We start from the raw sequence: 24,032 nt of genomic DNA, 5'->3' as shown, positions 1-24,032 counted from the left end.
GTAGCCTCCCTGGAGTTTGATAGCACCAATTATCACCCATTTTGTAGTTTTTACTACAGGCAGGTAGTAAAAATAGGAGGTTTATTGAGTACCCAATGAACCATTACAAAGGGTTGGCAGGTTGTGGTCAACTATGGGCGTAGGCTTAAGTCCTATTCAAACACTACATTGTCTAAATGCAATATTTCATGTTTTTGTGAGTGACTGTACATGTGTTCATCTTAAAAGTGATCCTTGGTACAGGCCCTCTCAAATACAGAGTTCAGGAAGTGTACTATTGTATGTGAGCCAAACATAATGTGTGAATAGGTTTTAAAACTGCTGTTGGAAAGTCAACTCTTTTCAACTTGATTTTAGCATCAGGAATAATGGCTTTCCTTAAAAGGCTGTTATCTCATTTACACTGTGTGTGAACCTATGTGTTCATGAGCATTCAAATGTGGTCAGTGGGTCCCATTTAAGTAACCTTTTGTTCCTTAGTAACACTTTCTAATCACAGGATGTTATGGGTGTCACCTAGCACTTTTACAGAAGTGCTTCTAAAGTACATATAATATTTTTCCTTCTATCAAACCCATACTGCTATGAATAACTACAGATCCTTGCATCACTTCACACAAATTTCTGTGTATCTCCATAATTCTCACTATCCCCATGTGGAGATTGGGGATACAGATCCTTTACTTCGCTGTCATTTTTCTACTGAAAAGGACAGCAAAGTAACACACACACACACACACCCTTGAAGAGACTATTTAACCCCCAAAATGCCATTTTTTAGAATGGCACCTTGGGGTTAAACAGCTGCGGCGAGGACAGATTTTCAGTGGAAAATAACCCAGGGTTAAATAAAGGGTTCACTTCTCTCTATTTCCATGCTGCGGATTGGATCCAGATCAAGGCTTCACACCTTGAGAGTCAAGACAGGCCTCCAATTATACAATGAGGCTGCTGTTCTCATGGGCAACCTGCCCCAGGCTGCTAGAGACAACCAACCTGGGTTAGGCTGCATGTGAGACGTGCCAGGATTGGGCCCAATCCTGGTGGGCCAGTGCCACCTAGCCCAGCTTTTTAGCCCGGCTTCTAGGCTAAAGTAGGGTTTAGGGTATTCCCTAAACCCGGGCTATGTGCTCGTGTGAAAGCCAGGCTGTTTAAAACCCAGCTGCACACAGACAGGTGCCTGGAGCCCCCATCTCTCGGGGGATTCCCTCAATGCATCGCTGGAGCACATGGCGTATTATGGGATTTATGGAGGCCAGGACAAGAAGTCCCAGCCTCAGATCAATCCGCCCAGCTTCATGCTGTACAGAGCAGGGCTGATTGTGTGGGAGTGCGCTCCATGCTCCCACCGAACAACTCATGATCATCTGAGGGGAAGGCAAGGTTTGGGAAGCCTCACCCCCACCCACCCATCAAGTAGGTCGTGTGGATGGCCTCAATGGCTCATTTAACATCATGTCATGTAGTTTGGCCCTTAGCTGCAGCTGGGCACAGATGACAGGTTTTTCAGAGAGTTTTTTCAGGCACTTTGAAAACAGGATTGCTGTTTATGGAGTGAACCCTTATCCCTCTGCTAAACAGGTTTTGATGGTTTCTGTATTATTTCAAAAACTTGCAAACCCTGGTGGAGGGGAAAGAGGTGGAGGCTGAGCGTTAATGACCTATAGATCATTTTTGCCTTTTCTTTTCTTCCATTCTTTCCTTAAGTTGCCTCAGTTCCCTGCTATTGGTTTTAGCCTGCCAAACAACTGCAACATAAAAACTAGAAGACCATCTTTGAGAAGGGCCTGGAAGCTGTGGCTGGGGCAGAATGCTGCATCTAGGCTGAGGAGCAGAGCTCAATATAAGCACATCATTCCAGTTTATTTAGTTAGATTTATATGTCACCCTACTCCCATAGGACTCAGGGCAGCTTACAAACAATATACAGCAACACAATTCTATAAAATACATCTTACATAATGTTATAACCTCAACCCCATACAGTACTCATTCCACATGACATAGTAACCATGGATTACAAGATCACTCTACAGCCAGCTATCTCAGCGACCGAACACCCGATGGAACATTTCAGTCTTATATGCCTTACGGAAAGCCGATAGATCATGGAGAGCTCCGATGTTATCTGGGAGACCGTTCCACAGAGCCGGGGCCACCACTGAGAAGGCCCTGGCTCTTGTTGATTGCAGTTTAATATCCCTAGGGCCCGGGATCACCAAGGTATTACTTGTGACTGATCTCAGGACCCAGCGAGGGACATATCGAACAAGGCAGTCCTGGAGGTATGGAGGACCCATACCGTGTAGGCCTTTAAATGTTAAAGTTAATACCTTAAACCTAACCCGGGACTCAACTGGCAACCAGTGCAGCTGAAAGAGCAAAGGTGTCACATGTGCTCTCCAAGGTGCCTTAGTAAGGACCTTGGCCACTGCATTCTGCACCAGTTGCAATCTCCAAGTTAGGCGCAGTGGCAACCCCACATAAAGCAAGTTGCAATAATCTAACCTAGAAGTGACTGTCGCATGGATCACAGTGGTCAAATCCGGAGGGAACAGATAAGGGGCTAGCCGCCTTATTTGGTGTAACTGAAAAAAGGCCTTTCGAGTGACTTCAATGATCTCAGCCTCCATATTCAAAGAGGCATCAAGAATCACACCCAGACTCTTCTTTGTGATCTGCATGGGTTCCCTCCCTCTTTGCTTCTGGGCCCAATGCAAGGCACTGATTTTGACCTTTAAAGCCCTCCATGGTTTGGGCCGAGGTACCTGAAGGATCACTTTACTTTATAGGAGTCTGCCTGCCCACTTGGGTTATCTGAAGAGCCTTGTTGTAGATCACCAGCCAAGGTTCAGACTTCTCTGTAGTCCTGCCTAGAATATGGAACTCCTTGTGAAACCCAGCAGGCCCCATCTGTTGCTCTCTTAAGAGGATAACTTCAACTCCTCAGTTCCATTGGGCTTCTGGCCCTGCACAAGGGCTTTGTGCTCACTGGGAGAGGGGGTGGGTGGAGAGGGCTGGGGAGTATGACTTTAAAAATAACCTAAACTGCCATTGCCACCCAGCATCCCACAGGCCCAAAGCCCAGCCCCCCAATCCATTCCTTGCATCATTGCACACCCTGATGAGCAGCAGGGATGGAGAGGGTGTGGGCTGGGTGCATGGTATGCCGGGCCAGGTGCTAGGCTGGCTCCGTAGGATACCGGGTAGCAGCAGTTTTGATGATTTCAACCTACCCTTGATGAGACTTGATGTGTGAGCACTGCAAGATATTCCCCTCAGGGGATGAAGCCGCTCTGGGAAGAGCAGAAGGTTTCAAGTTCCCTCCCTGGCTTCTCCAAGATAGGGCTGAGAGAGATTCCTGCCTGCAACCTTGGAGAAGCCGCTGCCAGTCTGTGAAGACAATACTGAGCTAGATAGACCAATGGTCTGACACAGTATATGGCAGTTTCCTATGTTCCTATGTTCCACACACCTGCTGATCTATTAATTTCTGTGGTGGTTTTATGTATTGTTGTTTACCTTTGTTATTTATTTGGGGATTGTACACTACCTTCCCCAAATAAATAACAAAGGTAAACAATAACCACCTAATGGCTCAAAGGGGAAATGACTTGACTAGCAAGACAGAGGTTGCCAGTTCAAATCCTCACTGGGATGTTTCCCAGACTATGGGGAACACCTATATCAGGCAGCAGCGATATAGGAAGATGCTGAAAGGCATAATCTCATACTGCACGGGAGGAGGCAGTGGGATACCCCTCCTGTATTCTACACAAGACAACCACAGGGCTCTGTGGGTGCCAGGCATCGAAATTGACTTGACGGCACACTTTACCTTTACACTACCTTAGGTAGTTTAAAAAACAACAACAGGAAGGCATTTTATAAATGCTTAAATACATAAATAAAATAAGCAAAATAGATGTCTTAAGTTGCACTACAGGTTTGCATGTGGGCGGGGGGGCAGGCGGGATGTCTAAAAATACATCCAGTGTCAAATATAGCATTGTTACCAATATAACCTCTGTTACATTGAATTTATTTATTTATTTGCCATTAGGCAATGGCTGTCCTGACTGGAATGAGACAATTTAAGGCTTGAGTCTAGGGTAGCAGACACACCTTAAGACTTGTTCCTCACTTGTGTAAATGCTGCCAGTTGAGTTAGTTTTTTAAAAAAGAGTACTAGAAACTTGCCTCACAATGAACACTCTGACCATTGCTTATTATGTGCTCAGCATATCTGTATCACCATTTGCATCAGGACAGGTTTCTAGTCTCATGGGGTTGGCTCTCTTCCTCTGTATGCTATTGTTCTTTATCCAGGTGGTCAAATCACATGATGTTTCCTCTTTCAGGGAAGAAGTTGTAATACAATGCCAAGTGCTCAGTGTGCACAATAAAATCTAAGAATGATTGCGCTAATAAGGAACAAACAAACAAACCCGAACAGCCATTGTTATGCCTGCCGTACTGTCTACATGTCTGCCCTACATATCTCTGAGCATTTGTATTTCATGTTTATTCAGAAGAGCACCTTGTTTAGCTTTGCAACCTATTCCTGGAAGAGTTCAGTGGTTACCTGCGAGATCAGGTCTCTAGTTGTCAACCTACAAAACAAACAGTATTGCCTCAGTGACCCTTCCAAAGCAAGGGAGCCAAGCTGGGGTATCTAGCCGCGGAATGGGACAGATGTACAGCCAAAAAGTCAAACTAAGGTGAACTCCAAGAAGGCAGTCTAAGGGGAGAAGGTGATCAGAGAGAACTAACTAGGTAACAGGAATGGCAGGGCTAAGGAGCAGCGAGAAGTCTAACAAGTCATTCTGGGGGTGCTACTGGATCCGAACCTCTCCCTGGTGTCCCAGGTTGAGGCGGTGGCCAGAGGTGCTTTTTATCAGCTTTGGCTGATAAAGCGTCTGTTTCTTGAAATGAACAACCTCAAAATGGTGGTACATATGCTGGTAGCCTCTTGGCTGGATTACTACAATGCGTTGTAGGGCTGCCTTTGTACATAGTCCAGAAACTGCAGTTGGTTCAGAATGCGGCAGCCAGGTTGATATCTGGGTCATTTAGGAAAGACCTTATTACTCCTGTGTTGAAGGAACTACACTGGCTGCCAATAGGGATGTGCAAACAGGTTGAACACATTTTACTATTTTGCTTGTTTTATAAGGATATTCGTGAACTTTTTATCACACCTCTATTATGTAAATTTCCAGGTTGACAGGATCAATATTATTGCTCTTTGTTGCTCTCCAACGCAGAGTCTGCTGTTACATCTAGAGTTGCTAGATACTGTGCTGCTGCCATTAATACTCGTCGGCGGATGATTAATAAGGGAATTTTATTGTTTTAATTTAATTTATAATATCTATTTTATTGTTATTGATACTAATTTTAAATTTTTATTTGCTGATTTCTGGTTCTGGTCAGTGACTGTAACAATAAAGACTGACTGACTGACAGGTTTGAACTCAAACCGGTTCGGTTCGGAGGTTCGAACTTGGACCAAACAGGGCATTGTTTTGGCAATGCTGGTCTGAGTATGAACCGATTGAGCCAGGTTTGGTTCAAGCTGATTCAAAGCAGTTCGAAGGTTCCAGAGGCCATTTTAGAGTTGTCCTTCATTTTGTGGGACTTGTGTTGCTTGATTTCATTGGCTGGGCTCTTGCTTCCCTGATTGGCTAGATGAGTCTGGCTCTCTGGTAGGCTCTGCAGTGTGACAGTCCTTGAGAACTGGCACCCTATTGGCCAGGGGGGAGGGCAAAGATGGGGGCTTCAAAAGGAGGGAGTTTCAAATCCTGTTTAAAGGCAAGCCTCGGGCCTAGCAAAATCACTCCGGCTGCAGTCTTCCTTGGCTTCCTTCTGGCCTGCTGCAGCTGCTGTTGTGGTGAGAGTCTCTGTGGCAGACCTGGCTGTGCTTTTGTCCCCAATCCCTTCTGTCTATTTTTCTACTCCCCTCATTCCCCCTCCTGCTTTAATCCCCCTTTTCCCTGTTACTTGTGACTGACTCTGTGTGTGTGTGTGTGTGTGTGTGTGTGTGTTATTTGTTCTCAGCTGCTGCCCCCCCCCCGAGTGAGTGAGTGAGTGTCTCTCTCCCCACCCCCAGGCCAGGGGGCCCAGGCCCTTTGGCCTAAGACCTCTCTCTGGACCATTTCTCCAACCCCCATTTCTCACTCCCCCCCCCCACTTTTTGGCTTCCCTGGCTGGCTGCTGCTTTAAAATCTGTGTGAGTTAATCATTAGAGTCCTCATCTCAGCAGCCACTGCCAATTTTTTTCATTTTATCTGGGGGGGGGGGTTTTCGGGGTGGTGGTGGTGTGTGCCTTGTTTCCTGGAGCAGGTGCTTTTCTTTTTTAACTCTTTTCTTGCTGTGCGCCACCTGCTCCAGAGTCCTGCAGCACCTCTCCACTGTCCTCCCTCCCTCCCTTCCTTTTATTTCCCCCTCCACCCCTTCCTCATCCCCCACAGCTTTTCCCCCACATCAGCCTTTTTTATTTACTTAATCAGTGCTTATTTTAATTTGAGTTTTTTTGGGTGGCTGAAATTGCTGGAAAGCTTTTCATTTTGCCCTACTCCCGCCCTGGCTGTGTGGGCCCTCTAGGGATGTGCACAAACCAGTCCGCAGGCCATGTTAGAGGCCTGCATACCAGTTCACAAGTGGCCCGGTCTGGCGGTCCGACGCTGGGTGTGTGTGTGTCTCGCTTTAAGGGCGGGGGTTGTACTTAGCCCTCCCGCCGCTTTCCCCCCTCCGGCACTTCATTTTTCAGTGAAATTTTCAGGGTGGCAGCATTCCTCCCTGCCACCCCTGCCCCCTTGTTGACTGGTAAAAGCAGAAGTAACTTCCGCGCATGCACCCACCACACACGTCACATGTTGCGCAGCGTATTTCTAAAATGTATTCAGGAATAAATTTTAAAAGTTTATTTAGAGTTTACCAGTTCCAGTATAGCAGTCTCACTTGCAGAGTAGACAAACAACAACAAATCCAAAACAGCAATGAAGGCATAACTAAGACAGATATTAGCCGGGGTAGGTTGGCTAACAGCCAACTCACAATCCACAGCATGTATCTTCTTAAAACACTAGCATATCATACCAACCACCACAAAACACCCAAAGGTCCATGTAGAAGGTGGTGACCCTGATTGTTAATATTCAGGGAAGCTCTTGTCACGATCAATGAGAAGAGGTTTGGATGGGTCTGCAGGGAGAGCAGGTTAATTTACCTCTCCCCACAGACGATCGCCGAGCCCTCCCTGGGCGGCTGAATCGGCTGCCCACATGAATACCAGTTCTGTCACATTCCGCCAACCTGGTTTAAGGGGAGGGCTACTTTGGCAGGCTAGCTGCCATTGAACCACCGGGCTCATGATAGAGGAAAACCCAGCTGGGCTCCCTTACCCCAGTTTTTCTCCATCATGTGAATAGCCTCAGGAGCTTTTGTGCCTCAGTTACACAAATAATGCTCATGTCTTCTGCCATTGGTTACATCCTAAAAAGTTGTGTTAGGATTTCAGGCACACCCTCTCTGGCAACATCACCTATCTGTTCTGTGATAGGTTATAACACTGGAAAAGCCCTCTAACGCACAAATATTATTCATCCACAACATTTCAAAAAGTTCTTCCCAGAGTCAATCAGGCCCCATCTCTTAATTTCAAGCTGCCAATTAAGCATATTTGGTTTTTTGCTAACTCTAGGCTTGCTGACACACCAAGAAAGTTGCTGACCACCGTGGGTTACCTCATCTGGGCTATGAATAAACATGATGGCATTTTTACTTAGAACTTACTTCCTCCTTCTCACTGATATCTATGTTCTGTATGATATCTATTGAACATGGTATCTATGTTCTAAGTTTAGGACACAAGGCTCATGCATGTTCAAAAACCAGGGGAAAGGGTGCAAACATTGCTGAGAACTAACCAACCACAATGATGGAACCTGTGCATAGCTTTATTATCACACTAATTCCACATATTGTAATGAATCCACATATTGTAATAAATCCATTTTGAAGTACTCCAACAGTACTTCACTTCACTAACTTAGTTAAGTGAAGTACTTAACTAAATAATAATAAATAAATAAAGGTAATCAAGCCGATTTCGACACCTGGCTCCCACAGAGCCCTGTGGTTTTCTTTACAGGATGGGTTTACCATTGCCATCTCCCACACAGTATTAGATGATGCCTTTCAGCATCTTCCTATATCACTGCTGCCTGATATAGGTGTTTCCCATAGTCTAGGAAACATACCAGCGGGGATTCGAACCGGCAACCTCTTGCACAAGATGCATAGCAACATAGTGCTGGCTGCAACTGTGCCATCACCAGCCCGAGTTGCAAGCAGGGGGCTCCAGTGGAGTTTAGAGGAGCTGCTGCCACATCACTGCTTCTGACGACGAAGCCAGTAAGGTGCCCTCTTACAGATGGCTATAAAATTCAGTAGGAGTTAACTGACAGGTTCAGATAGGACTTGGATAAGCCCAAGACAGACTGTTAGGATCTCTGGTCAGGGGCTCTAGAGCAGGACCGAGGGTGGAATTGGGATTACACACCAGGCATGACCTCTGTAGATCAAGCTTGACTATCGAATGTAAATTCTGGGTATGTATGGTTGATTACACAGGATATATAGCCAGGAGGGTTGTATCCCAGTAGAAGTGCTGAAAGTCTTAAAAAGCTTGTTATTTCTAAACGGTCACCTCAGTGACTTGAAAGTAAAGCCTCTGTTGATGTACTGACACAATCTTATACGAGATATAAGTATATGAGTTTGAATACAAATTAGAAATATAAAAGATGTTGTGCAGTCTTGCCAGTTCTAAGATTGTTACTTTGGCCACATTCACACATAACACAGAACCATGGGTCCAATCAACTTGCGGTTCTGCTCCCCACCCCACCTCTGCTCTCTTGTCTGATTTTGGACAAAATGAAGAGCGGGCTCTCTGCAGTCAGGAAGACTGCAAACAGGAGGGAGAACTGGCTGTGCAGGCTTCCTTCTTGCACAAAGGACAGCCCACACAGCCAATCACAGCCAGAGAGAGGGAGGTGCTTCTTCCCTCAGCTCTGGTTACAGGGAACACAGCCTGCTGATGGCGCTGAATATGCATATGTTGTGATATGCATATATGTTGTGCCTTCAACATTTGGTGCTTTGCTGTTTGACATAAACTTCAACTCAATTGAGTTTAATTAACCAAACAGAAATTGAAGCCATTGTAACATCCTATTCAGCCTTGAATAACAAAACTGCACCTTCCACCAACAGGTACAGGGAAGAGCTAGGCCTACTACTGTATTCAGCAAATCCTGGTAAACCTCTGATCTAAGTGAAAAAAGGTAAAGGCATCGTTGTTCAACCTTAACTATCTATTGAGAAAGTTTGAGGGAATCCAGTAGTGATTTAGTGGCTATTGCTGCAGTTTATCATTTCAAAATGCCTTACAAAATTCTGCAGATGTGTCAGCCCCAAGGCCAGACTTTCTAAACAAAATACAAACAAACATAAAAACACCATAGTAATGGAACTTCACATGGCATTGCTTTTGCTCAGTTCTTATCACATATAGAATACGAAGAACAAGATGTAGATAATGTATCTGGGCTGTCTCAGGAAAATATATGACGCTTGCCTCCAAGAACTGGGTACTGATACCAGGGGCAAACCACACATCTCAAAGATAAATTGGTTGTGATGGTTCCTGTGTACAAGGCAAAATGCGTGTGATATTAAATGCATCAATGACCCTGAAAGGTTTAGTATTTCTTTAACCAGTGGCAGACTGGCACCATGGCATGGAGAACCTTTGGGTCTGCAGTGGTCTTGATCTGGACGGGGCCCCATGAGACTGCTGTTTGGCCCAGGGGAGATGTTTCCACTGGTACCCTCCAGGAACAAACAGAAACTGTAGGGGGCCTGGTTGAGATCAGTACCATGTTGCAGGCAAAGATCCCCTTCCCCTACACTGTGGTCCCAAACCAGATTGGGGTTTTCCACAGGGATGTGCACAAAACACGATTCGGAGTCCTGATTGCAGCACAGCCCTTTAAAAGGGAGGGATTACACATCCCCTTTAACATGGAGTAGAGCGGGTCCATACCTGCTCCGCCGCCTCACACTGCCACTGCTGTAATCATGCCACTCCCCTCAGCTATCAGTGCCCACCAGGGGCACTCTCCCCAGCTGCCCCCATGTGGTGCCGGCATTCACAGGGCCTCCACACACGCACAGAGGCCAAGTGCATGCCGGTATCATGCGGGGGCAGCCGGAGGAGAGCACCACCGGCACATACTGATACCTGGGGGGAGCTGTGTGATTACAGAAGTGGTGACAGAGCAGGTATGGACCCACTCTCCATGTTAAAGAGGATGTGTAATCCCTCCCTTTTAAAAGGATGTGCCATGATTTGGATTCCAAATCATGTTTCGTGCATATCCCTACTCCACAGCCACTATTGACCAAAGAAATGTTAAGTCCATCTGAGCCATTGATGCATTTAACGTCACATATTTTGGCCCTCAACCTCAAGAGGAGGACATGCTTGTGACTTTCAGAAACAATACTGAAGAAGCATGTAAACACTTTGACACTGAAGCACTTCATCTCGTGGAGGTTGCTAGAATAGTGAGACATGCCATTTTGCTTATTGAGGCCATTCTTTGAAGCTCATTTCCACTAAACTATGAGCAAAGTTCTGTGCAGTATTCTCTCATAGCTCTTTATATAAGAGGGCTGATCACCCGACCGTTTGGAGATGGGAAGGAAGCCAGGAGAACTGCTACCGCATCAGCAGCAAATGAACAACATCTCAGCTGTGCCCCACAAATCCAACACACATGCATGACTGTCAGTGACTCCATGGCTGGAACCGGCAGCTGCAAGCACCACCCCTCATGCCTTCCCAACATGCTTTGTGCTGCCAACAGACTGGAAAAGACTCATGTTGTCTGTGGCTGCCCTCCCATTGGCCATGAAGGAGCAGGGCAGGAGGTGGTTGCATTCCTGCTGAAGCTGCTTTGCCTTCAGAAACACAGAGTGTACTTTGGAGGCTACTGCACCCTTTGTTGACAGCTGCTCTGGATGTAGGTGTCTCTGGTTGCCATGCAGGTGTGGGCAGGGCATGTGCCAATAGTCCAGGCACAATCAGGGTAGGAGGGCTCTCCTCTCCTCCATCCAAAACCTGAGTACAAAAGCTGGGTAGCCCTTCTGGGAGCAGCCTGGGCTGGAGGGAAATGCATGAGTTCTGATAACATGAAAAACTGAGTAGCCCACCTCCTACCATGATTTTAATGGTTGTGTGAACCAGCTGAAAAATTTGAAAGGCAGTGTGACAGAACATCCCTTTCTCACAGTGCAGGCTTACATTTTTGTGACTTCTAATTAATTCTACAATATTAAATCATGCTTTTGCAGGGATTCTCAACGTTGGGTCCCCAGATGTTGGACTTCAACTCCCATAATCCCCAGCCCCAGTTGCCTTTGGTTGGGGATTATGGGAGTTGAAGTCCAATAACATCTGGGGACCCAATGTTGAGAATCCCTGAGCTAGACCATTGGCTTTTGGTCATCTGAATCCTAGAGTGACAACAAATCAGGATATGAAATTATGGTTTGAAGCTGATTTGCAGATTATACTTCGTGCTAACTATGGTTTGCATTTGTCTGAAGTCACACACCATTGATAAACCACAGTTAGAGCCATTGCTCTGCATCAAGAGGCTGCTGTACCATAGAGATGGAAGTGAACTTTTGAAGATATGGAGCAAAATTCTGAGCAGATGGGAAACAAGAGCACACCAGCAGCTCTAAATCACAGTTTGTCAACTGTAGTTTTGGGAGCTCACAAATTGGTGCAGGTTCTTTACTATGGTCGCATTTGCACATAACACAGAATTGTGGATCCAGTGGACCCACGGTTCTACCCCCTCACCCCCACCCCACGTGGTTACCTGTCTGCATTTGGATGTAACCAAGAGTACCCTCTCTGCAGTCAGGGAGACTGCAGAGAGGAGGAGGAACTGGATGTGGGAGCTTCCTTCTGGAATGAAGGACAGCGCCGGCAGCCAATCACAGTCAGAACGAGGGAGGAGCTTCCTCCCTCAACTACAATTAGAGCTCAGTATTATTTATTATTATTATTATTATTATTATTATTATTATTAAATAATAATTCAATTTCTATACCACCCTTCCAAAAATGGCACAACAGTTCAGCATTCAGACATAATGCTGGCAGCCTGAAACCTCAGGTAGGAGTGGCAAAACCTACTACAAACCAAAGGTACAACATTGAGTTTTGGGAGGGAAACCTCAGGTAGCTTTTGTGACTGAACCACAGTTGCATGCATTTGGGCATGCTAAAAATTCAACCTTAGGCCCCTTCAACTCCACTTTCCCATTATGTGCAAATGGGGCCTATGACTAGAACAAACTATGGTTTCATGTTATGTCTGAACCCAGCCATAGAGTGATTTCATCAACACAGTTGCAGACCATCTAGCATGGCTTCTTAAAAATGAGTGAAAATTGAATAGAACTACCCAACTCTGTGCCAGAGATTAGCTCAACACATACCTGAATAGCATGATTTCAGAGCCAATTATTTCAGCTGGTGACAAGCACACCTGCCAACATGTTCCTACTTTCCCATTCAGACGAATGAAGGGACATGTTGGCAGGTATGGACATGAGTAATTGCTCCATGCAGCCATAAAGAAGCAGGCTCCAGAATAATGCTCCACACATCCATTCTGATATTACCGTCCTTGCCATTTCATTATTTCTACAGATCCCCACTGAACAAGTGTGGGTGGTCTTTGGAATTGGGAAGGACTTCAGTTCCACAGCTGCTCATGATATCGTCAAGCTCGATGAGGAGAAGATATGGCAATGCAACTCCCTGGGAATCTATACACTAGTTTAAACACACCTTGAAGATCTACATACATTTATGGCTTTGGGATGTATTCTCTATTTTTAAAATACATCTCTAACTTCCCAGCCCAGCAGGGCTCTTAAAGTGGCTGGCAACAATTTAAAAGACAATGGACCCTTTCTCACAATCAGGAGAAGGGGCTGAAAGGGGGTGAGGAGAGGAAGCCTCAAAACGCTTATCTCCCCCACAGATGATCGCCCTGCCATTGCTGGGCAGTGGCTCACCTACCCAGAGGACTCTTGGCTGCTCCCAGCAGCATGGAAGTTTGGGGTCCAGGAGGCCCCCAGAACTCCTGTCATGCATCACATGAGTGTGTGGTGCATATTGGGGAGCCTCCCAGGAGAGACCGGGAGGCTACCTGTATTTAGATGTTGTGCTGAGCCATGTGGCATTGACACACAATCAGTTAGCCAGGGGTAAGAGCACCCTCATGCCCTTAACCTTTGGTAACCACCAGGGCTCCCTACACGGTTTGCTGTGGCATCAACACCAGGTGCTGTGCAGCTCCCAGCAGTTCACAGGCACAACCAAGCCCAGTCTTTGCTGTGTGTGTGAACAGCCTCAGTGATACAAAACTAATGCTTGGGGCATAGGGGCCTGAAATCATGGAAATAAATCTGAAATCCTAACCATACCCCACTCCACCCCCCAAATTAAAAAATGAAGAAATGAAAACCAAAGTGGATGTGAAGATCGAAAATACATAGAGGAAACAACAGATGTATAAGAAAGCACATGACAGTGTAAATTTGGAGCTCAAAATGTACACGGGGGAAAAACAGAAGTGGTTACCCAGAAGTGACCACGGATATGAAATCTGACGTAGTGTCTGTGCAAACAGTGTGTGAAAATGTTTTGCTGTACAATGCCAGAGGATTGATGAGCATCACTACCTTCTTCCTCCTTCTGCAGAGACAATTTATCTTCTTCTGCTGAGATAATGGAAGTCTGTAAAACTTCCATTTCTTAGCATGCGACCCTCTTCTGACAATACACCAAAGATTTCAAAATTAACAAGCATACATTTCCTCTCTCCAAAAACCCCACACACATTCTAGAGCACTGAGTTTACACCTTTTCACGCAAAAGCAAGTCCCAAAGTAGTATTTATGGTATTTTAGTATCATATCTTATATTACAGTGGTGACACCTGCTGCCTAATTAATGGCCCATTTTATCTTCAGAGTATTCCACAAGCACTCTAATTAACCCTCCAAACTGGCTAGTGTGTGTGTAAACAATATATTGTTTATTGCATTATTATCTTGAGGGAACAGCAAGATAATCAGGCTAATTAGATACCTACAGGGTAAGCTTTTTTGCTGATATTGCTTTTCAGAAATCTGAAATTAGTCCAAAGGGAAGCGTGAACAAGGATACTTTTCACCAATGCTTTCATTATCCCCAGAAAGCACACATTTTTTAAAAGCAATATTTCATGTGATTATGAACCAGAGCAAAGTATTTGCCCACTCCAAATGAGAGCTAGAAACTGGCTGACATGCTGTGTAGGGTATGTCAGCTCAGTAGTGTTGCATGTACGCAAGTTGTGCAATGTTAGACAACAGTAAGTCCATTATTTCCAATTGTCAATTTCCAATTGACAGTGTGACATCATTTGCACAATTGTTCCATTTGTGCAATGTACATAAGTTGACCAACCTGAGTACATGCAATGCTACTGGGATAATGTACCCCTGTGTGGTATGTCAGTTATTGCCCTCACTATAAATTGGCTTTCTGATGTCGTTACATAACAAAATCCATTTGACTAAGTGGCTACCCATTCAGAGTGAGGGCAGAAAGCATTGCCATCACTCTGGATTGGTTTATTAACATTGTCACAGAGCCAAATTTGAATGGCTGTGTAGTATTGCAATATCAGTCTGGAAGAAGTCTGGTGGTGGTGTTTTTTAAGAGCTCAAAAAAAAAGAAAAGTGCTGAAGCACCAATTGAACAGTGAACATGTGATCTACAGTGAAAGAAGTGAACAAGGGAGGATTAAGGTTTTGGGGAGGTGGGGTGTCTCTCAAAATCAACACATCTTACACAGCCCTACTCAAAATAACTACTAGGACTTTGAGATAATCAGGCCACAACCAACTGGAATGTGTATGCATCCAGTGCAAGCTACCAGGTCTAGTCCCAGCACGTTGTGAAAATATTGAGTGGCCAAGCAGCACTTCCCTCTGCCACCCAACATTTGTAACCAATATTTGAAGTTGGGTGGCAGATGTCAGGTGGCAGAGGGAAACGTGGCAGGGCACCTGACATTTCTGTTTCACACTGGGACCAGAACTTGTGGCTCCTGCTGAGAGTGTGAACTCTCTGGTTTGGGGCAGTATATAAATGTATTAAATAAAAATAAAATAAATAAACTGGTATGAGTCCTTCTCCCTAGCCCAGTTGTTGTTGGATTACAATTCCCATTGTAATCCCATTGGGGATGATGGGAGTTGCAGTCCAGCAAGAGCTGGGGGGCCAAAATCATGCAGCCCTGCCCTAAGCTATGTCTCGGACCAATTACCCTTTCCTACCTCTAAGCCTTTTACAATACAAAAATCCTCTTCCAGGCAATTGTTCCTGTTCTGCCCCAGTTCCATCCTGGTTTGACACACAAAGCTTGGGTCTGAATCTTGTTAATGCAGCTTTCTCTTGTCTGTTCTTCCTACAAAGCTTGATTAATGCTTGACAGCTTCAGACCCTTCTCCACTGCACCCACAATTGCTGCTACTTTGACTTAGGCACTGCCTACCGGGAACTGGGCACAGAAACTAGCCTCTTCCTCCTTCAGCTTCAAGGCCTCCTGGGTTCTTAAAGTGACCAGCTCTTTTTCTCTTACTTCCGAAGCCCTTCTTCCTTTTTTGTTGGGTTCTTCTGCATCTGATGCTGACTGCTCTCCACGGCAGCAAGCCCACCTATGTCACCACCCCCTTAAACAAGGTTAATGGCGTGAGTGCTGTTAATCTTGTTTTTCTGGCCATGTGTCCACTGCGGCTGCTTGCAGGGAGAGCCGGGGTCCCAGAAATGCACCGCGCACATATGCGGTGCATTACTGGTGCATCGTGCGGCACTGCTTCCCTTCACCCGGCCCCTGGAGCTGCCAGGCAAGCCGTGGGTGGACAGCAGAAGAGCCGCTTCCAGGGATCAAGAGAGGATCCTCTACAGGGAGGTAAGTGCTACTGGCCTTCCTCCCCGCAAAAGAGGGTAGCCCTTTTCACTTGGTCATGAGAAGAGTGTTAGAGTCAACTAACTTATCCAAGTAACCCTATTATGAAGCTAATCTTGCCTTCTGTGTCTCACTGAGGTGCTTCACACAAGTATGAAGCGCTGAAAGGAGGTTTGTGGGGAACATAGGAACATAGGAAGCTGCCATATACTGAGTCAGACCACAGGTCTATCTAGCTCAGTATTGTCTTCACAGACTGGCAGTGGCTTCTCCAAAATTGCAGGCGGGAATCTCTCTCAGCCCTGTCTTGGAGAAGCCAGGGAGGGAACTTGGAAACTTCTGCTCTTCCCAGAGCAGCTCCATCCCCTGAGGGGAATATCTTGCAGTGCTCACACTTCTGGTCTCCCATTCATATGCAACCAGGGCAGACCCTGCTTAGCTATGGGGACAAGTCATGCTTGCTGCCACAAGACCAGCTCTCCTCTCTTTGACCCACTCTCCCCGCAGATGATCACTTACCTGTCACTGGGCGGGTGGATTGCCCGCCCAGCCGTGCGGTGGCTTGACTCCAGCGCTCCCTTGCCCAGCAGTTCTGAGCATTGGGCACAGGGAAGCGCCACCGTGCAGCACCCCACTCCCCCCCACAAGCCCCAGTAATGCACTACGTGAGTGTGTGGTACATGACTGGGACCCCCCCTCCCCCCACCGAGTGTGCCCACCGCAACTGTGAGCAGACGATCAATTTAATGTGGTTAAAGCTCCAGAGCTCTTAAAGGTTAAGGCTTCAGCGCTCGCTCTGTTAACCTCATTTAAAGGGGTGGCTTCATAGGCGGGCTTGCCGCTGTGGAGCCACCAGGCTCGCCCTCCAGCCTGGTGGTTCTCATGTGTGAGCAAAACCAGGCTGGGCTCCCTTAGCCCAGTTTTGCTCGCTCGTGAGAATCGGTTCACTGCCTTGCACAGTGGTCTGGCCAGGCACTGGGTAAAAGTCAAGGCCCTTGATTTACCACAGCCCCTGGTGGCGCAGTGGTAAAAAGACTGCCGCCCTGTAACCAGAAGGTTACAAGTTCGATCCTGATCAGGGGCTCAAGGTTGACTCAGCCTTCCATCCTTCCGAGGTCGGTAAAATGAGTACCCAGAATGTTGGGGGCAATATGCTAAATTATTGTAAACTGCTTAGAGAGCTTCCAGCTATAGAGCGGTATATAAATGTAAGTGCTATTGCTATTGCTATTTGGAGTGTTTGTTGTTGTTCTTCTCATGCACAGCATGCCCATTTCACAGGTTCTCCTCCTTTGAGCATTGTGAGTTCTGCCCGGGTTTGGCTGCTTGTGTTCAGCACTGGGATGGCAGGTGATCCTGGCACTGCGTTCCCTGCAAGCCCAGGAATTTATCCTAGGTTTGGGATCATGAGTATGCATGCAGCCCAAGCATACACAAAGTCAGGTGCCTAGAGCACACGACTTCCAGGGGAATCTCCCAATGCACCACACTTGTCATGCAGTGTGTTGTGGGATTCCTGGATGCTGGAAAGATGAGTCCTGGCCTCCAGAGATCCGCATTAGACAGAACAGCATAAATTGTGTGGGTGCTCCGAAGCTGACATCGCTGATAGGGGTGTGCACAGAACCATCTGGCCCAGTTCAGTTCGAGGCCGGATCGGCCTCAAACGGAACCGGGCCAGTTCGGTCCGGCCCCCATTGAACCCCCCCGGTCCGGTCCAGTCCAGGGGGGTCCACAAATTTATTTTTAAAAATTTAAAATTAGTGATAAATACCTGTAGCCCCTTCGGGGGACTTGCTGTAGGCTGGGGGGGGGTCCACGCAGGTTCCCCCTCCCCCCACTGGCCTCCCTCATCACCACCATGGCCGGGTAAATGTAGTATTTTGGACCCTTTTGGGCCTCCGTAAGACGAGCAATGGCCATTTTTGCCACCAGGCCTCACAGAGGGCATTTGTGCATGCACGGCGGTGGCCAAAATACCCACCGCTTGCCTTTACGGAGGCCCCAAAGGGCCAAAAATACTACATTTATCTGGCCATGGAGGTGATGAGGGAGGCCGTGGGGGGAGGGGGAACCCTTGCGGAACCCCCCCCCCGTGGCCTACAGCAAGCCCCCTGAAGGGGCTACAGGTATTTATCACTAATTTTAATAATTAAAACAAAATAAAATAAATGTGGACCTGTCTGGCGGTTCAGTTCCGGTCTGCACTGAACCGGGGGGTGGGGTTCGGTGCAATCCCGAAGCCCCGAACCTCTGGACCAAACCGCCGGACCGGTTTGCACATCCCTAATCGCTGATAGTTTGGAAGGAAGGTAGATCACAGCTTATATGACTTCTTAATTTCAACTGCATCACTCACTCTAGATGAACAATATACTATAACTTATTTCAACTGATTAAAAAACAAGCCCAGCCTACAGTCACATGCTGGAACGAGCTTGTGACTCAGATAAAATTAAGAAGTTATACGAACTGTGAGGCCATACATGTTGAAAATCTGCTGCTTAAGGCAATCACCTTACCTCACCTTACCTCATGGAAGGGCCACTCCTGTGCACAGAGCTCCATCTAATTAAAAAATGCAGTACAGAGCTCCATGGCTTGGCCTCAGGCCTGAATGCTGTTTCTGAGGGATGATGAGCTCCCACTCTCCCTCACCCACTTCAGAATTGGTCAGCAAAGGTAGGATCACCAATTTTGGAAGCCCACAACTATCACAAATTCCCCCCAAAATTTGGTGGAGTTGTGGAAAAGCAGACTTCCATACTGGATTCCAACCATTTTAAACATTGTTCATACCTTTCATTATTCAAATAACTTTAGTGTTTCTGGAGGTTTCTGAGGTATTACTTGGTCTAATGATAGAGGTACCTCCTTTTGACAGCAAGTACTCAGAACAGACAACAGATTTCTCTTCACAAGATACACTTCTTGTTCTAGTTCTCACCATTGCAATATGCAAAAATGAAAAATGCGGCTCTTTATGTCATCTCTTACAATGGATTCAATACATATTCCAAAATGCAACACTGATGATGAGATGAAGACATTACACCCTGAAGTGGACTATTGGGAGAAGTTTTCCCTTTAACAGGAATTCCAAGATGTTGTTGTCTAAAACTCCCATAATCCCCAGCTGCAATGGCTTTTGTTTGGGGATTCTGGGAGTTGTAGTCAACAACGTCTGGGAAGAATCCCTGTTAGAGGGAACAGTGAATGGGAGGTCTCTTTCCCATAGCTTTCACTCCTTACACATACTTCTCTTTCCTCTGGATTGGCAACAACACATCCATCCATGGGCTGGATTTAGCCCTGGGGCTACTAGTTGCTGATCTCCATTTCAAGGTTTGATATGGTTGTCTTGTAATCTAGTAACTTCCTGTTAGGTAGTACCAAGGTGATCTTCTCCTTCTCCTTCTCTTTCCTTGACCCGTGATTTATAGGTAGAAAGTTTTTCTATGCTGTTGTAGAACAGAGCAGCCGAGTTCACACTTTTATAGTCATCCATGGGCCCTTCTCTAAACCCCAAAGTCAGTGCACTGAGACTGGTGGTGTCAGCTGAAGGTAAGCCTGCCAGAGTATTAATCCAGGATATCTGTCTGGAGCCCTCCCTGCTTCAGGGATACCCTAAAGAAACAGGTGCTAAAGTCAAAAGGGAAGAGGAGGGCTTGGCCCGGCCATGCTTCTGACAGAATCATTTTATTTGGAGCACAATCAAACCCTAGAGCATTTTCCCCCTCTACACAAATACCGTCTTAATGTTTTGTTTATCAACGCTTGCCTTTCATGTATTTTAGTCAAGATGAGTTGAGCCTGGAGCAGCAGTTGCATTTTCTTTTAATGTTCTGCCAGTCAGTCTAAAGTATGTTTTATCAGATGAACATGAAATTTCATACACAGGTGGTATTTCATCTCTTGGGCAATGATCATCAGCTCTTGTTAATCTTCTCATGATTGCTTGACAAGCGAAATGAGTGTCTTGTGTAACATGAGAAGCTCAAAGCGTGATGGACTGACCCTGAGAACATTGATTTCAAATTGGTTTCATGTACGTCCTCCTGAGTTACTACTTCCAATTTGGATTCTCATCCTTCATAACTGTCAGGATGCTTCAGCTGTCACCAAATCAGTCTTGTCATCTTTGATTTCAGTTGCCATAGAGATTTCCTTCATGCCTTCATTCTGATATATTTCCCCTGTAAGTCACCATTAAGACAACGTAGAATGGGTACTGTCCAACCAGAAGAAGCTCACTCTTGAGAGAGCAACAAAATATACCATGTCCTGATTGCCCATGAGGCAGAGGTGGCCCACAGCAGGACCTCAGAGCAGGGGTGTAGCTAGGGGAGAGGGGGCCCATGTTCATCCCTCTCTCTGGCGGCCCCCCAGAGTGAGGGAGATAATGAAGAAAATAGGGAGAGGTGGAGCTAGAGGCATAATTGAGCGAAAGGGTTCAAAGAACATGGGCCCCCAGCTCCTGAGGGCTCGTGTTCTTTGAACCCTTTCGCTCAATTATAGCTACGCCCCTGCCTCAGAGCCAATTGATTCAATACCAATCAGAAGCAGATCGAGCCCAGGCTACGCCTCCTGGACTATGCCTCCCTACTTGGAGAGCAGAAACTTTATAGGGGCCAGGGCAGCCTTCTAGAGTCTTTTATGTTCTACCGGCTCCAGCTAAGCTTGTTGTCAGTGCTGGCATGCAGACATTGGGGAGCATGGGCTCAGATTTCAGGAGGTGCTGCCCCAGGGAGCCTAGGCCCTGAGGGAGCTTCCTTGGGGCACTCTAGCTCCATTGCTGTCTCAGGTTCTGACCTGATGACTGTCATGACACTTGAAACTGACCCTTCTCTGACTTGGACAGAATCAGAGGAATCACATAGGGATGTGCCTGAACCAGTCCGCAAGCCATGCAAGAAGCCTGCGAACCAGTTTGTGCTGGTGCCAGTTCACAGTTCAATGCCAGCGGGGGGTCTCCGTTTAAGGGTGAGGGGGTTGCACTTACCCCTCCTGCCCCGCTCACGCAGCCCGGACTTCTGGTATTTCTGGCCAACAACAGGGGCAGGGGTGGCAGGGAGGAACGCTACTGCCCCGAAAACATTTTTTAAAAATGGAGCACTGACAGGTGGAAAGCAGCGGGAGGGGTAAGTGCAGCCTCTCTGCCCTTAAAGAGAGACCCCTGCTGAAGTGTCGAACCGCACCTCTGCGGTTCCATGCACATCACTAGAATCATATGAGATAGGGTTGGAGAGATCTATACCACAGGACATGGGGGACCTAGTTGCTCCCTGACCTCTCATTGTGACCCAAGAACTCTCCCTTGCCTTCCTCATCATGTTTGGACGACAAAGACACCACCACACTAGCCCAATCACCAGTTGCCCACTTATGGTCACAACCAGTGTCTATGTAGTCAAGCACTATGTAGTCAAGCATTTAAAACTCTTCAGCAGTCCAGGGTAAGGGTGGGGCCAGAAGTCACTCACCTCTTCAAAAGGGCTCAGTCTGCACTGCAGCAGGGCACTTTCCAGATTAGACCTTGCAATGGGGTCATGACGTATCTCTGAAGTGTGCTTCCGCACTTCCTGTGTTGTGACACCACAGTCCCTACACTGACAGCAGGGTGCCGTTCATCTTTCCGATGCCTTGTTATGAATTTAATCGCTGCGATATAGTGCTATAGCGTTGTATATCCAGCGTTAAAAAGTTGCTGTTTTTTGAGGTTGTTAGTTTTCGCAAGACTACTCTCCCTGGTGGGTGCTTTGCTATTTATGTTTTGAATGTGACTGTCATTCATTTGCCTGAACGGAAGCATTTTGCTGCTAATCTGAAAAAGATTGAGCGGCTAATCTGGAAAGTGCCCAGGCCAGAAGCAACTAGCCTGACCCTACCTCTTTGTAGACCTGCCTCTAACCTTGGCTCGCTGGCCTCCACTTATATGTGACCCTCATTGACTTGACCCTTTGGCCATGACCTCTGCTTGTCCACTGAATTTGGGTGCGTCCTTCCCAGGACTGGACTGGCACACTTTGTCCCTATGAGACACGACCATGTCAAGATCCAGGGCTGGAGTCAGTACTGGTCCTGCTTCCTCAGCAGCTCACTTACAGCTAGCTGCAAGTCGGCTGTCATTCACAGCTGATTGACTCTTAGGTGGCTGTGAGCAAGAGTGGCTCCGGAGGGGGGCATGGGGGACAAGCGCCCACCAGAAATGTGGCTTGCCCACCCAACACCGACACCCGCATTTCTGTTTCAGAAATTTAATATGGGGGACACAGCCATCATTGGCTGTGAGGGGAGGCTGTGACAGTCTGGGCCATGACAAAATGTTTAAAAGGACTTCTCAATTATTTGCCTCAAAAACTCCATCCTAGTCTCTGTACCTTTAATGTAGCATCAAGGTGCTTTCTGAAATATTTTTCTTTTTCAGTTTTTATAGGCTAGAAACTCCTCTTGGATAATATGGGGAAAACGAGTAAAACCAAGACCACCAAGGCTGCTTCAGTGCTTCTGAAAGTCTTATCTGAGACTCCCTGGATTTTGGAGAGCAGAACAAAGTATATCTATTTCAATTCCAGAATTCTTGAAATTCTCCTGCATAAACAAGAATTCAGGAAGAATGGAATGCGAGGAAGAGAGAACTTGATATCGATGTTTTATTATTAAAATGGAAATGCAGGAGATAAATGTATGTGATCAACAAACCAGCCAAGCAGAGGAACAATAAAGGAACAGAAGGCACGGGGAGTCTTTACAGCCCTACTCAAGATTGTTCTAGAGATTACTGAAGTGACAAGAGATCCTTATTAGAAATTCTGGTTTTGTTATGCTTTATTTTTAGTTTAATTTAGTTTTTTATGCTTATTTATGGATTCATAACACACTTGTAGAATTGTAGTTCAAAATATTTTTTAAGGCCTGCCTTTGGATTGACAAAGTGGTGAAGAAAGGCCAGAAACCAATGTTCCTAAGACAGATGACACTGATGGAATGCATCAGTGAGAAACATGGGCATGTTCTTCTGCACCTCATAACTGCATAAGCAAGAGCACAATGACAGTTCTACACAAGGGCCCCCTTCAAACACAGTGGAAAACCATGGGTCCAATGGATCCGCTGTTTGCCTCCATCCCACCACGCGCACCCAGACTATTACATTCTCAAGTCTGGGAGTTGGCAAAGGGGGCGAAACTGTCTGTGTGGGCTTCCTCCAACCCTAGAAAGACAGCCCACAGCAGCCAATGGGAGGGCAGCCTGTGGGTGGAGCTTTCTTCCTTACCTCCAGTTTGGGGAAGAATTCCAAACCGGACGTAATGGAGGAAGGAATGGACTCTCAGTTGGGTGAGTGGAACTCACTATAAACTGAGGGTTCATTCCGAGGTTCGGGACCAATATCAACACTGTGGTTGGGTCCGGGAACCACAGTTCCCATCATTTGGACAACACGGGGGCCAAACCGGAGGTAAGTTCACCTCTGGATTGGCGTGATGTCCGAAGGCAGCCAAGAAAAAATACAAATTTAGGAATGAGGGCATACTGTGTTAATTAGCATTCAATTCTTATCCCCAGACAGGGGTGGCGGGGTGGTGGTGGTGGAATATGAGAGTTGGTTTGACCCAAGGGGTTATCACCAGTGAAGCAAATTTACTAGCAATGTAGTAAATAAGATAGCTGATTTGGCCCAAGAGGTTATATCTAGTGAAGTACATTCAGTTAAATGAAAGTCTGTAGGAAAGGGAAAGTTAGGTGAGAAAGCTAATTGTATAATATATTTTATAAGATGAAGATATTAAAAGTATGATGAATGAGGCAGGGGTGGGGGATGGGAAGCCACAACAAACGTTAACTGGCTTGTGGCAGAAACATAAGCATGCAGCAACCCAAAAGAAACGTTAGCACTTGCACTGGTTTAAACTA

The 24,032-nt window shown here is 46.5% G+C and overlaps 2 long non-coding RNA genes across 2 annotated transcripts in view; one reads left to right on the top strand and one right to left on the bottom strand.

Annotated features, from left to right (window-relative positions):
• The first annotated feature begins 5,758 nt into the window (after window positions 1-5,758).
• Window positions 5,759-22,928, top strand: LOC128340294 (uncharacterized). The gene is made up of 3 exons (XR_008313575.1): window positions 5,759-5,893; window positions 9,283-9,353; window positions 22,546-22,928. It is a non-coding gene; the product is annotated as an uncharacterized LOC128340294 (long non-coding RNA).
• Window positions 19,462-24,032, bottom strand: part of LOC128340295 (uncharacterized) — a 16,651-nt gene continuing 12,080 nt past the window's right edge. The window contains exon 3 of the long non-coding RNA XR_008313576.1: window positions 19,462-20,314. This is a non-coding gene — a long non-coding RNA (uncharacterized LOC128340295). The remainder of the gene's footprint in view (window positions 20,315-24,032) is intronic.

This window comes from Hemicordylus capensis, chromosome 1 (genome assembly GCF_027244095.1).
Source record: "Hemicordylus capensis ecotype Gifberg chromosome 1, rHemCap1.1.pri, whole genome shotgun sequence".
NCBI lineage: Eukaryota > Metazoa > Chordata > Lepidosauria > Squamata > Cordylidae > Hemicordylus > Hemicordylus capensis.
The sequence above is the reverse complement of the archived record's forward strand: the minus strand, read 5'-3'. Positions and strand labels throughout refer to the sequence as shown.